The 16016-nt window shown below is 38.5% G+C and overlaps 1 long non-coding RNA gene across 1 annotated transcript; it reads right to left on the bottom strand.

Annotated features, from left to right (window-relative positions):
* Positions 1–1378: 1378 nt before the first annotated feature.
* On the bottom strand, positions 1379–15528 carry LOC310643368. Its single transcript, XR_014493058.1, has 3 exons — positions 15341–15528; positions 14216–14281; positions 1379–1504 (listed from the first exon to the last, which is right to left on the bottom strand). It is a non-coding gene; the product is annotated as an uncharacterized lncRNA (long non-coding RNA).
* Between the last annotated feature and the right edge of the window lie 488 nt (positions 15529–16016).

The following is a 16016-nucleotide window of genomic DNA, read 5'->3' as shown; positions in this document are numbered from 1 at the left end:
GCTTTACTGCTGACCAAAATCAAAGCCAGTTTTGAAAAGAGATCTGCCCACTGTAATAAACGGCAGTCAGAGCTCATATATCTGTCAGTCACTACAGTGGATGATTTCCTCACCCACCTGTTCCTGTGCATGGATAGTTGGCTATTTCCTTCAAATTCCTTTTGTCCTTAGTTGCAGCAGCCCTTCTCTTCTTTATTGCAATGTGCAGAGATTAATACGAGAAGCTGAACTGATCTTTTACTGTTCACTTGCCAGTTTGCCTGTATTTTTAAATTTCAATCCCTTCTTGCTTCCCCATTAGGGAGACGATTGCCTAGCAATTACCACATTTTGTTTATCCTGCTCTACAGAACTAACTAGTTGCACAATTATAGCAAAGTTTGCCTTCCTCTTCTCTGGTACTATTTCTGCTCTCGTGCCTTCCCGTGTAACTTTTAAAAAAAAAAACATATTTTACCTTAGGATGCTAAACTGGGATCTGACAAGGGGAGGGAGGAGAGGAACATAAAGGTCAGCCAAGAGAAAATTCCAAGAATCCTGAAATTAGATTGACCTTATTTCTGCTGCAGGACCTTGATTGATGGACTATACTGAAAAGGAACTGCAGCACAGCCATTCTGTCTATAATTAATTGACACAAAATAATACTGTTTAGCAGTGATTCTAAGCACATGCAACAGAAGCAAGACAGGGACTGTAAAAGTGACAGCATATTTTATGTCAACATAGTTTTGTCCTAAGTCAAGGCTGGGTAGACAGCATTTTAACTTGGTAGTGGGGAAAATCCTTAGTAGTAATGTCCATCCATTTGACTTCTTTCCTTCCTTATATATTACTTAATGGCTATTCTAGAGGTCTTTCAGATCCTCTCAAAATCTGCTCAGGTCTGTCTTACCATCTTTTGCAGCAGAATTTGAGTGTGCACAGGATGCTGCTTGGGGGGAAAAATGAGGAAAAGGACCAAAGTGACGCTATGTCTGTCTGTTTATGGATGAATAGTCACTACATTGAATTGATATTTTGAATTTTGAATTTTAAGTTTCAGTACATTATATTGATAGTAGCTAAGATGGTATAAATATTTATATTTGCTATTATGTTTTCTGGCACATTATATTTTCTTCAGAAAAATGTCACTGCACAAGCTACACATGAGGTAACATACTCTCCTCTTAGTAATGTACTATGAATACTTAGCATAAAACCACTAGAGCTAGCCGCATTACCACAGTTGTAAAGAAAGTATTCTGAAATAACACTGAGCTAGTTACCATCATCTTCTTGCCCTGGGGAAGGCCAGTTTGGTTAAGTGAGTCAAACCTTTTTGTTCTCCAGCCAATTTCTCCTACAAACCAATGCCTGTGCATCCATGGAGGAAGATTACTTGGTGCAGGTCTCCACAAATACTTGACATCACTAGTGCCCTCCACTGGTGAAGATTTTGATCCAATGTAATGGCAATAATCCAGTACCTTTGGTTGGTAATTACCTATGCCGTCCGGACCTTGAGAATAAAAAGTATATAATTATATGGAATGCAAAATTACTAAAGTTTATTTCATGCTACCTATACACAAGAATCTGCTAACAGTCAAGGTAAATTGGCACCAGATAAGAGTCAATGGACTTTTGAGGGGGGGGAGGGTGGACTTAGGTCTTCTATGGGGGAACAGAGAGTCCAAACTGATGATGTGTTTGACCCCGCCCTCAGGCTCAGTTTGGTCATCTCCTATATTAAGGAATTTGGAACCGGTAACAAAAACGTTTGCCTACCACGAGCCTCCCCAACTCATCAAAAAATTTAATAATACAAATAGTTGTCAATAAAAAACACAAAAAAAGTTTGAATAGTGGATATGGCAGTATCTGGAGGCAGCACAATAGAAGAGAAAGAACTGGAAAAGGTATCAAAATACAAAGACCTGCAAATATAAACAGAACAACTGTGGCAAAGGAAAGTATAGATAGTACCGATAGTAAAACACACCTTGGTTGCAATTCTAAATCAAGTTCTTCTGCATTATTTGTACTCTGTTACAGGGGTCTCCAACCTGTGGGCCTCAGCCCGGCTATTGGCTACTGGGCCATGAGTGGCTGTGTGTGTATGTGTGTGTGTACAGCCCCATTCACGTGAGCATGGCCACACGTATAACAGGCATTCACGGCCCCACTCATGTGAGCATTGTCATGAGCAATGCAGGCATTCGCAGCCCCACTTTCAGAAACATTGTTGCAGACGTTTGTGACCCCACTTGTGCGAATATCATCATGAGTGTTGCAGGTGCTTGTGGCCCCACTCACGTGACACCATGGGTGTTTGTGGCCCCACTCGTGAGCATTGTCATGGATGCTTGCAGCCCCACTCCCATGAGCAGCCCCACTTGCATAAGCGTCACCGTGAGCATTGCGGCATTTGCTCATCAGAGCATTGTCACTGGGGTTTGTGGCACCACTTGTGTGAACATTATCACAGGTGTGCACGGCCCCCCACACAAGCGGTCAGAGCCTTGCATGAACAATGGGTGTTTTGTGCGCGCACATGAATGTGCATGCTTTCGCACACCCCCACACAAAACCATCCCTTCTTTCCCCCTCCCCCACTCAGGGCTGCCAACCCTGAATGGTTGGGGAATTCTGCTCAACAAGATGGGAGATTAGGTTCCTGTGCTAAACACAGCTAAACGTTTGGATTCTCTTACAGCCCACAGTTCATCTCTATATGCAATCAACTTGGTTTTTTTATATTATTCTGAACTAAAATTAATATATCGTAGCTAGAGATAGGAAATTTTGGCCTAATGCATTCCATTATTTTGTATTCAGTCCTGGCATTTCAAGGAACTTCAGCAATGTAGTAGGAATGAATTCTACTGATGCACGAGCAGCAGAGTTGTGGTGTCATGGAAGGGCACACATTATTAGTTATTTCATTTCTTTTTGGTGTGTTTTTATAGTCAGGCAGAAAGGAGAGATTTGTGTGATTATTATTATTATTATTATTATTATTATTATTATTATTATTATTATTATTATTATTATTATTTTGCCTTATATGATTAGTTTTATATACCATGTATCTTGATCTGATTTGATCTGATGTTTGGGGCACTCCAGTCTCAGTAGCAGGAATTCCTGAAGCCAGCAGATACTCCAAACATCTTCTAACATGTTGCCCAAGACCATTGTTTCATCTTTCCTGCTTTAAAGTTATGGGCCCTAATGAAAGATGCAGGTATATGCTTTCTCATGCTGTTTTCTCTAAGGATTTCTGTTGGTCATAGCCAGAGTTTCAGCATTTATTAGTATCCCATCACTCTTTTTCTAGCAATAACAATAAGATTATGATTAATGAACTTTGTGATATGTGTGGTGTATATTTGACATTTTTGTAGGGATATGCATCTGTCTGTCTGTCTGCCTGCCTGTCTGTCTAGTTCTATCATCCAGATGATCACTGGAAGACAGAATACACTGGATGGAATACATAAAACCCAGATCCTTTGCTGCCAAGTAGTTTTTGTCCAGATTTTTACAGCCCAGATAAGCTAGCCTGTTTGTAGTTTCTCAGGTATTCTTGGCTGGCTGTTGTCTGAAAATTGGACAAGATTTGAGACTAATTTCTTTCTTTTGATGACAATTATAAGAATATAAGAGGTTAGCCTCAGATCTAAAGCTGGAATGTGAGTAATACTTTTAAGATATGTCCATTTTATGTCAACAGGAGCAGGGGTTTTGCCAAATTTGTTTTAAATAAGCTACAGTGGGAGAAATTAGGAAAGCATTTGAGATGAAATTTTGAATGGAGTTATAGACTGTAGAACTGAATTTTGAAGCATAATATTCTCATATCTCAGGGGCATAGCACAAGTTGACAGGATGCTAACGTCAGCATTTTAGTGGCCACAAAGGATGCTGGAATGCTGTATAAATTATTGAGAAAAGTCAGGGGAATGCAGAAGTGAAGATGTGTTATTTGGGAACCCAGAAGAATTGGAGAACAGAAATCTGAAAGGGGAAATGGACTTTTCATTCCATTCCACTATAACTCACTGATTAAATATATTATTTATACATCCTATATATAGCATACAGGATACTTCACTTAAATCATAGGTGAAAATAATAAGTGAAGAGACAATGAGGAACAAGATGCAATATAAGCAGCTGTTTAAAATCAAAAGATATATTTGAGAATTGAAACAAGACAAATATCAGAAAAAAGGAATTTTCATTATACTGAAATGAAGAGCAACAATAGTTATAGAAACAAATATATGCTTGCTGATACTAATTGTCTCGTCTTTGGTAGAGCAGCTTCCTCACTGCAACCACAGAGTCAAGACTTTGGACCTTGCAAAAGGAAAATAAACAAAAGATGGCATAATAAAGAGGTATCCTGTCCCCCTCACTCCATCCAGAGTGACAGAATACTATACCTTCAGCAATTTTTAAAAGGAACTAACAGCTCTTTGTCATAAGAATAACAGCATGCAAGGATTTCATCCACCCTTACAAAAAAAGGTTTAAATGGTAAATGTTTTCTCATGATTTAATTTTAGGTGCAAAACTTCAAAACATTTTCATTGTTTGGAATTGCAGTATGTCTCCTGAGAAGTGTTTTTTTTTCAATTTTTTACAGAGCATCTCTTATAATTCTTGTCATTCCGATTTGCTTCTTTTATTTTGGCAGTACTGCTTTTTTTTAAAAAAAAATCTTATTTAGTTTATCGCTACAGCAGCATGACATTGTTTTGAAAATATTCTCCATATGCATTTGGTGTTGCTTCTGAACATCTTCACAGCTTTTACCCTTACTATATTAGAATGTCCCTCCCACCACGAAATATTTCATATCTTCATATCCTACTGCATCTTTCCCAAAGCTCTGGTAATATACCTAGGCTCCATCTTGTATGTCTACGTTCACGCCCATTAAAGGGAATCTACTGTAGTTTGCAATCAGAAGAGACATGGCTCTTAAATTCCTCTCCAATTTCCTCAGATTCTGTAATTTTCATTTCTTCATCCTCTTTTAGTGTACAATTAGTAAACAGATACTTACAGAGTACGATGTACTTGTGTTATGTAACTCCACACATGAGGCTTCAACTGAATATCAGTTGAAGCCTCATGTCTGAGCCACTTGTTTAATGAATGCTATTGTTTTGATCTACTTGGAATTAATTTCTTTAAGTCAGCAATGGAGTGGAAATGATTACCTGTATATATCATTCTTTTCCCCTTATCTGTTAGCGGGGAGGCAGAAAGCAAAGTGTCTCTTTTTGCCATGTCCCCAGCAGCCTGGCCACAGACTTCAATGTCACCACTCTGAGCTCTTGGCAGGCTTACTCTTCTTCTGAGTAAGGCAACAGCTGCTGCCTCCACCTGCCTCACTAGACAGTGCAGACTGGAAGCCAAGCCGCTCTGGCAGAGGCTGGCTCTTAAATGGCATGTTCTACATTATGACATACTGTCCTTGTGAGCCAATAGTAGTCCTTTATTGGCTTCCTCCAGCTACACAGCGAACTGTAGTCATGACTTCTGGTTGTGGAGCTTGTCCATTTCTCCTAAAAGCTATTGTATTAATTGGTGGTGAAATAACTGTAATGAAAAGAGGCCTCCAAGTTTGTTCATCCCAGCAGTGACTCTGAAAGTATCAACAAGAAAATGTGGTATTTTGTATTTATCTCCTTTATAAGATTTTTATCTTGTTTTTAATCAGCCACAGACATCTTTTTGGAATAAAATAATTTTCTCAATTAGTCATTACCTGGCCTCACACACTGTATTGAGTTTTGATGTGGGTTGAGTGGTTTTCACCTAGCAAGATCATATGTATTTAATCTAATCTTGTTTGTTCAATAATCCAGCTATCAGAATAATACCTTAGTACAATATGTGAATTCAGCCATTGTTATTCCAGTGTCAAAAAAGGCTTTTGTTCTTCAACATTACACAGGATTTTTACCTGTGTGTCAACTTTTATCCACCATGGGATTTACCTCTCAGATACTCCCTGAGGCCAAAAACAAACAAACGGTAATCAACCCACTTTCATTTTCCTTTTTCCCCCTCTAGGAAAGCAGTAAGGATGCAGAATAATTCTGCCTTGAAGTACAAGGCTGATCTGGATGTTTCTGTCTGGATGATGATGATGATGATGATGATGATGATGATGATGGAAGGGACCTTGCAGGTCATCTAGTCCAACCCCCTGCTCGGGCAGGAAACCCTATACCATTTCAGACAAATGGGTGTCTAGTCTCTTTCATTCAGTTGATAGGTTCTGGGTCTCACCATTTTAAAAAGGGAAGGGGAAAGGTATGCTACTAAGTAGAAGTTATCAATCCACAGTTTATTTCCAAGAGTGCTAAAATACACTTTCTTAGACAATAGACAAGATGGGGAGCTGCACTACCGCCTTATCTGGAAGGGTATCAACCTGCTCCAGAAAAGCAATAAGGCTATGCAGAACTAGTACAGGAAGTCCTGAACGAAGCAGATGGTATTCTGGTAAAGCTGTCTTTTGTCAACTTTCATATCCTCTGGCAGTCATTTTATGACTGGGCATACTTCACCAGCAAGGATTTTTGTGAAAGTACCTTAATAATACCTTGAAATTTTCAAGTATGCCCACTGTCCTCAAAAAAGTGGCAATCCTTTGTTTAGTCTAACTGATACAGTTACACTGCATATTAGACATACAGTGTGCAATTTATTTGTACTTTTATACAATGCATTTTACTTTTGCACTGGCCAAGTACAGAACTTGAATCCAGTTTTCAACACTACCTTGAAAGAAACAGTCTTATGATTTGAAGCTATAAGCCTGTCACATTTAGGATTGGAGCAGCTACTTCCCAGTCAATCAAGATGTCTTCTAGAGTCTGCATTTAGGATATTGGCTAAAATATGCATTCTGGCATGCTAGCTGTGCTGCCTTCTGCCATGATCAGCTGATTTAAACAGGAATAGATTGCTGCAAATGAGAATGACCTTTCTTTTTCAACAAGGTCATACAAGTGTTGTATAAAGTGGTGATATTCTTGGCAGAACTGTACGTCTGTAAAATGAATCTGATTTTCTTTTCATCACAACTGCTTTAGAGCATAATGTAGCCAATTTCATAGCCATAATGGACAATAAGTCAGTTGAATGCATCTGAACTCTGTCCTTTCCACATTGGTGAAAATTGTATGTGATTAAGATTCATAGTTACAAGAAATTCAGCAGGTAAAAATGTATATTAACTGAAACATATATATGCAGATTGTTCACAGAAACAGAAGAAACATTAGAACAGGGGTCCCCAACCCCCGGTCCATGGACCAGTACCAGGCCGTGGCATGCCAGCAACCGGGCCACACAAACAAAGCCCCATCCACGAGATGCAGGCAGCACACAAAAACACACACCCTTTGGTCCACAGAAAAACCTCTCACCATGGAACTGGTCCCTGGTGCCCAAAAGACCTCTGCATTAGAACATATACTGAGTTTGTGCAAGAAGATTGTGCAAACTGATTACAAACAATGACATAACACAGTCACCAAAATGATTCACTGGAACACCTTGACAATTATCTTATTCCAGTAACAAAAAAATTGGTGGAATTATATAGTTGAAAATCAGCAGGTTAAAATATTGTGGACTTCTGAATATAACAGATAAAGACTTGTCAGATAACATAGCAGATTTAATTGTGGCTGAAAAGAAGAAAATATGAATAATTGATGTGGCAATACCGGATATAGTAGAAGACAAATAATTGTAGAAGATCATAACATTTCAAGACTGATGTTGAAAAATCATGGCATAAACCAGTTGTGGTGGTCCCAGTGATTATTGGACCAATGGGTGTCATACCCCCAAAATGTTGGATTTTTTAAAAATCTGCACAGTGATAAAATTACTATCTGTCAATTACAAAAGGCCTGGATTCACACATATACTATGCCAATACATTATGATGGCCTAGATTTTTGAAAAGAACTTTATGCAAATGGAGGCTAACACCAGTGAAAGAACTGGCAGCTGTGGTTTCACATGTTTGTATATATGAAATTAATAAAAAGTAGGATGTCAGCACTGCCTCCATCCAAATCCTAAGAAAGAAAACCACCAACTCCTTTGATTTAGAGAAGAGGTATTTTTACTAAGAAAGAACTGATAACAGCGAAAGCAGGCAAGACCTGAGGCAAAACCACACACAAGTTACACGTAGCAACTCATCCCAAATCCCTTATCCTGGAGCCTGTCCAACTGTCCAATCAACGTCCATGAGATGTTATGGGAAATGGCTCCTCCGCAGGTGTTTCTTGCCTCCCAGAGCCCCAGGATGGTTGGCCTTGGAGAAGTGTAAACTAACTCACTCAGCAGTGCCATAGCTCATGAGTAAAAACCTCCCTTCCCATTTCCAGGAGACGCACTCACACACCAGCTTCTCATCCTAAATACCTAAACCTCCCCTCCCCATTTCTATGGCAGCTGAGAGCAGGCAAGCTTTGAAAAAACGCTGGAGATCTGGCTGACACAAAAACTGGTGGGACCGCAAAATAGTTAAAGTCACAGAAAACGAAGAATCTGAAGTGCTCTGGGGCTTTAGAATTCAAACAGACAAGCAGCTGCCACATAACACCCCAGACTTAGTAACTGCTAAGAAGAAAGGCAAAAAAGTCTGAATAGTGAAGGCTGCAGTTCCTAGAGACAAGGAAATGGGATGGGATGGAGGGGATGGGGGAAGGGAAGGGAAGGGTAGGAGAGGAGAGGAGGAGAGGGAAGAGAAGGCCACCTGCAAATAGAATGAGTGCGGCAAAGGAAATAAAAGATAGTACTAATAGCAGTAGGCACTTTGGGTGCAATCCTAAAACATCTGGAGTGTCACGAATACCATTGGCTTTGTCAAAATCACCACCAGTCAATTGTAAAAGGCAGCTTTCTTGGAAGAGCTTACATTCTGTGGCAATATCTTTAACACTATCAGAAAACAGCATCTGCCTATCAACGGTCCTTGAGAAGGCCTTGATGAATGGATAAAAATGCCAAATCCAGTCTAAAAATCTGGCTAACTATATGACCAGCAATCACAAAACATTAAATTTTATTTATTTATTTATTTATTTTAATTCCATTTATATCCCGTCCTTCTCCGAAGACTCAGGACAGCTTACAAGCTTAGCAGTAGCCTTCATTCTATGTATATGCCTGCTTATTAGGGCTTTCACACACCCCCAAGCGGCATTATTACAAAGTCAGTTTAATTGCCCCCAACAATCTGGGTCCTCATTTTACCTACCTCGGAAGGATGGAAGGCTGAGTCAACCTTGAGCCTGGTGGGACTCGAACCTGCACTAATTGCAGGCAGCTGGTGTTACTTAAGGAGGCATTAGCCCACTGCTCCACCAAGGCTCTAAATGTATATGCCACCTGAATCCCAGAAAGTCTAAGCAGTTTACAATTGTTAAATATTACAGAAATTATTGGTCTATACTTGCTGCGTGGCCTCAGGGCTCAATCCTCTCTCCTCTCCTATTTAACAGCTACTAAGTGAGGTGGTCTGTCAGTTTGGGATGAAATATGGATGGGATGGCATTGCCCCAGACAGACTGGGTGTGCTTTCTGGGGGTCCTCCTAGACTTATGGCTCCTGATTAAACAGCAGGTAGCAACTGTAACTAGGAGAGCCTTTGCACAGTTCCAAATGGTGTGCCAGTTGCACCTAATTCCTGGACCAGGACGCCCTACAACTCATCACCCATACCTTTATTACCACTTGTTTACATTACTGCAATGAGCTCTACATAGGGCTCCTCTTGAAGAGCATTTGGAAACTTCAACTGGTGAAGAATGCAGCTGCATGGGTAGTAAATGGTGCTAGATACACGGCACATGTAACATCACTATTATTTGAGCTGCACTGGCTACTGGTGTGTTGCCTGGGGGCAAATCAAGGTGCTGATTGTCATCTTCAAAGCCCTACATAAGCTTGGGACCAGGTTACATGTGGGACCACTTAACTGTCTAGTTTGATCCAGCAGATTGAATATGCTGCAGATCCCACAAGCCAGAGTATTGACTGAGGAAAACTAGAAGGTGGCCCTTCTCTGCCATATCCCCTGCTCTTATGGAAGATTCTCCCCTCAGAGATTAGAATGACCTGGAGCTCCGAGTTTGTTAAGGGTCCTGTTTCTTGGTTTTACTTTTAATTGATTAGCTATCTTGGCTGCCAGATGTATTTGTTTTTGGATCTTTTATTGTGTCTGTTTGTATCAACTGTTTTATAGTTTTAGAATTGTAGGCCACCCAGAGTCACTTGGCTGAAATGGGTGGCTATAGAAATTGAATAAATAAATCCTGGATGCAGCACAAGAGAAGGGGCCAATGATGATAGAAAGGGGCAGCAGTTGTCTTCTCCAAAGTCCTGGGCAAAATGACAGATTTTTAAGGTCTTTCAAAATCTTGAAAGAGAGCTTTTTGAATTTCAGGGGGAACCTTATTCTAGAGGGCAGGCACTGCTAGAGAGAAGGTGTGTTTCCAGGGTCTCAATAGGGGGCATTGTTTAATCAATGTAACCCAGTGTGCACCAACCCTATAATAAAAAGGCAATTTTAGCTAAACCTGCTAAGCCTATACAACAAATGAAACAAAATTAAAAGGAGGCTGTGTTCACACAACATACTTTCCTTAATAATTATCTTTTGATCAATTAGTTTTGACTGAGTTCACACTGTACAATGCAACCATTAACAAAGCGTATTTGTTGGGTTCACAAAACATGTTAAATCAGAACCAAATAAACCATAAAAAGATATTATGTCAGCTCAGTTTTAAACTCATATAAAAGTTATCTGAGCTATAAGAAAAACTGAGCTCCCTCCATGTATTATGTCTGTGAAGGAAGTCCATGTGATCAAAGCTATTTTCCCCCCAATCTTCAATGACATTCCATATGTTTGGAATGAATGCTTTAGGAAGAAAAATCATTTATATAGTTTTCCCTGTAAAAAATCAGGGTTCCAAATTCTTGTTACACAGCATTTGCTGTTCCTCATAGCAGTAACTGAGTTAGAGGTCTGTGTCGTGTTAAATATATATTGTGTGTGGCTGCCTTTCAATTTTTTGTTTCAGAATAATCACAGAATATCTAATCTAAATTAGTATCATAGCATGCAGGAAAATATTTATTTTTCCTCTTCCAGCTGTGAACACCATCTGAAAATTGGCTATGTTGGATAAAGGTTACCGATAATAAATCACCCATTGGTGGATTTTTCCTATTAATAATTGCCACATGTCTGTGATTTAGAAGGATTGTAAAATGGGAGAAAAGTACTAAAATCTCCCTGAAAGAAAGCAGACGAAATGCTGTGAACTGTAACTAAAAGTGACAAAATCTTAATCTTCCTCTTGAGAAAGCAGAAAATGAGAATGCTGAACTCATACGACAGTTAAATTTACCTTTCTTTTGCATTGCTTAAATGAAACAAAGAAAAAAGAACAAGTATAAACAAAATAACTCTCTCCTTCCAGAACAAACCCCCTAAAACAGATGTAACAGAATAAAATACATTCTGTAGGTTTGAAAAATGCATCTCTCTCATTAAAAAAAATTAAATCTTGTATTTTTTATTTATTTTATTTTAATTCCATTTATATCCCGCCCTTCTCCGAAGACCCAGGGCGGCTTACAAGCTTAGCAGTAGCCTTCATTCTATGTATATGCCTGCTTATTAGGGCTTTCACACACCCCCAAGCGGCATTATTACAAAGTCAGCTTAATTGCCCCCAACAATCTGGGTCCTCATTTTACCTACCTCGGAAGGATGGAAGGCTGAGTCAACCTTGAGCCTGGTGGGATGCGAACCTGCACTAATTGCAGGCAGCTGGTGTTACTTAAGGAGGCATTAGCCCACTGCTCCACCAAGGCTCACTCAGAAACATATTATACAAGTGAATCTGCGGCATCATGCATGTAAATCCATTTCCAAAAACTATTTTTGCAACAATCCAGGCTAAAACCATCCAGAATTCTTTTTTAAAACTATTATTTAACAAAACTCACATTTTAACTTTTCTTCAAACTTTATGTGTGCTATTTTTTTTTCAACTAAAAGAGAAAAATCAGAGGGTAAGACCAAATCATATCTTCAAATTTACTGTTTTCACAAGAATAGAAAAATGGATGACTGCTGTAGCTCTTCTTAAACATTCAATGAGAAGTCCAATAAACGGTTGCTGGAATTGGGTATATCTAATTTAATGAAGAGAAGGAGTAGGGATGACATGATAGCAGTGTTCCAATATCTCAGGGGCTGCCACAAAGAAGGAGTCAAGCTATTTCCAAAGCACTGGAAGGCAGGACAAGGAGCAATGGATGGAAACTAGTCAAGGAGAGAAGCAACCTAGACCCAAGGAGAAATTTCCTGACAGTTATAACAATTAATCAGTGGAACAACTTGCCTCCAGATGTTGTGAATGCTCCAACACTGGAGGTTTTTAAGAAGAGACTGGTCAACCATTCTTGCCTGAGCAAAGGTTTGGACTAGAAAAGCTCCAAGGTCCCTTCCAACTCTGTTATTCTGTAAACTTGATTTGTTTCATCTTAACATTCTGAGAAAAAAATAACATTTTTTAAAAATCTGAGACCATTGATTTGCTGGATCTGAAAGCCTCCATTTTTCTATTCCAAATTAATATTTATTATTGTAAATTTCTTCAATTGTCAAGAAAACTGAATGGTTTGTCCTGATTCTAAAAAAAAAATACATTGAAGAGTCAAAATTTTTAAAGGCGACTGGTTCATCTGGTCCAAAGTAGAACGTGATATGTTTTAGTCAGATAATTTTTGCTTACTATATGTTTATCATATCAATTCTAGACAACAAAAGGACAGTAGATTACAACTTTCTGGATTTCTAAATTTTTGTAGTCCAGATATGATAACTGTTTTTTTTGGTCATCTTAGTGGTGGGTGAGCCTTGGTGGTGCAGTGATTAGAATGCAGTATTGCAGGCTAACTCACTGCTCACTGCCAGGAGTTCAATCCTGACCGGTTCAAGGTTGACTCAGCCTTCCATCCTTCCTAGGTTGGTAAATGAGGACCCAGATTGTTGGGGGCAATATGCTGACTCTGTAAACACCTTAGCCAGGGCTGTAAAGCACTGTGAAGCAGTGTATAAGTCTATAGTATTTTTCCACACAACTGAGCATTGATCCACCATGGCAGGAATTGAACAACCTGTGGCAGGTTGTCACCTGAGCCTGACATCAAGATGATAACTATATATTGCAGAACATATAACTAACACCTCAAAGGGAAGAAAGAGTTCTTTTGTTGATTTTAACCTTGTCTGATCAAGATTTTCTAACCCACAGTGGGTTCTCAATGTAATAACAGAACAATGAGCACAGTCCTTCTTAGACAAGTCTTTCTCATGACTGCAGAAATATTTACTATGTACTAATAAGGATGCCATTTTAATAATTCATATTAATAGAAAACTGATGTGCAACTGTTATTGACTAATGCTTAACTTTATACTGTATTATAAAAAACCAAAACTCTGCCATTTCTGCCTTTAAAGCTCTCCTTAAGGATCTAGAAAGCTAGATTGGATGTCTACTCCTGAATGTCATAAATTACATTCTAAACAGATTATAAAATTTATGTGCTTGGTAGCATCTCCCACAGCTCACTAATAACAGATTTGAAGAACACCTAGTATATAATGACTACCAAAGTAATTGGCTTTCTACTTTTAAATGGTATCAAGGCATATCTCTCTCTCTCTCTCTCTCTCTCTCTCTCTCTCTCACACACACACACACACACACACACACACACACACACACACACACAATTATTCCAACCCACCTCCCCGCCTCCACCTGTTAATAACTACCTTCTGCATTATCTCTCTGGTGTATTGCAGTTAATTGCTTTGTTCTCTAGCTTGCAGTAATTAAAGAGCACTGAAATACACTCTGTCTGAGATATGCCTATTTCTTTTTTTCCTTTTTCTTACTGACTGAATTTGGCAAGTGCAAAATTGAATCCAAGAACAAATTCTTTAAGTTTTCAGGAATTCCAAGTGCCTCCTAGTTTTATTATTTATTATTTATTAGTTATTAAATTTCTATACCCCCCTTCTCCCGAAGGACTTAGTTATGTACCTTCCCAACTGAATCCCTGAAGGACTCTGGGTGCCCTATTGTACCTGGTAGTCCTGTCCTGTCAAATTCCTTCTTCAGTATTTACATAGGTCCAGTTTGTCTCAGGGGATCTGTTTGTAAAAAAAAGAAAACCACACATTGTCCCTGAATAATCTCATTAAATCTCATAGGTTTGCCTATTATATATTTCCAGTGAAAGCATAGCTTAAATTACGTTATATGTTTATGTAAATGCAATCAGATGCACTATTATTCTGAGATAAGTGCCTATGCATACATCTATATATTTCACTATATCTATATTCTGCTATATAGATGTATCCATATATCCATATATATATCCATATATCTATATAAATACTATATATCCATATAGATGCTATCTGAGAAGTTTTGGGAATTGGTCCACACATCTTAAAGTTGCCAAGTTTGAAAAATTGTTAACTGAAATGTAAGTTTAGTTAACTTACACTTAATGGTGAAGAATTGAAGGTAAAACTATATAGTCTTTTTCTGCAGGACTGGGCAGAACAAGAATAGATAAAGATGAACTATTAGCTGGCCAGTTAATTTAGGAAGAAAGATAATGAGAATCTTAAACAAGATTATGAAGTGTAAGGGTATCTGTATCTGTGTTACAATACTTATAATAAAAGTTATAACAATTCTCAGTAAACATCAGGAAAAATTTCCCAACAGAAAGAACTTTTCAACTATTCCACTTGAAAAGTGATCTCTCCATTTGTTGGGAGGTGTTGTGGTTAAGGATTAGGGCAACAGGCAGAAGGTTGGGCTAGCTGCTCTCCAGGATCCGTTCCAACCCTTTCATTCTATGGCTGTATGACAACTAACCTCAGAATAATTAAAGCAAAAGTTTTACTAGTGAAAACCTTGACAAAGAGTGTCAATCCACAGTTAAGTGGAAGATTTTAATGGTTTAGCTAAAAAGACTGCCCCATTTTTACATGCATTGTCATTAGAAGTATTTTTATCTGATATTCATTTTTGAAGGGGGCAGAGCAGAAAAGGGCAGTAAGAACAAATGCATTTCATTCAAGTTTGTTTCTTACAAAGTCTGGGTAGAACTTGTAGCTTTGGAATAGAAACAATATACTGTAGAAGATGGGATTATAGAGGGAAACACTTTAATGCTTGCATAAGATACTTACAGTACATAGATAGTTGTGATATCTTTGTGTACGAGTTGGCAATTTAAAACTCATTCCAGATATTTTGCTTCCAGTGGATAAACTACAGAGTCTAGAATAAATATTGATAGATCCATTTAGATAAGTTCATTGAAAACTCATACACTCATTCATTGAAATCACACATTGTCCTACGCAAAATTGTTTTAATAATGTGTGAATTCTTACATCTGGTAAATCATAAGTCATGGTTTGCAGACTATAAAGATTGGCACAGATAACATTCAACGCCAAACCCAAACAAACATGCAGTTGAATGCAATGTGAATACAACCCAAAAAAGAAAGACTATTTTATTCTTGGCTGAGTCCCATATTTGATTACAACACACTATTAGCCCCAGGACTATCCTTCTCTCATTAAGAATGTAAAAGCAAGGCTTTTGTTTGTGTTTTTGCACACATCTATGTTGCATTTATTCCCAGTCATAATGAAAACTTTTGGGAAGCTGACTGAAAGCAAAGTTCTTTATTTAGATGGTGGACTTAGATTTAGCACAGAAGGTATTGCTCATTTGATTTTAAGACTTCTTTTAAAAAAGAATTGACAAACAAACAATTATTCATGTTTATATTGTGCTCCCTGTAGTAGCAGCCATGTCCGGGATGCTGGATCCAGGCACTTCTTCCTTCTCCAT

This window comes from Vipera ursinii (genome assembly GCF_947247035.1).
Source record: "Vipera ursinii genome assembly, chromosome: 7".
In the NCBI taxonomy this organism is placed as follows: domain Eukaryota; kingdom Metazoa; phylum Chordata; class Lepidosauria; order Squamata; family Viperidae; genus Vipera; species Vipera ursinii.
Note: the sequence above shows the minus strand (reverse complement) of the source record. Positions and strands in the feature narration are given on the sequence as shown.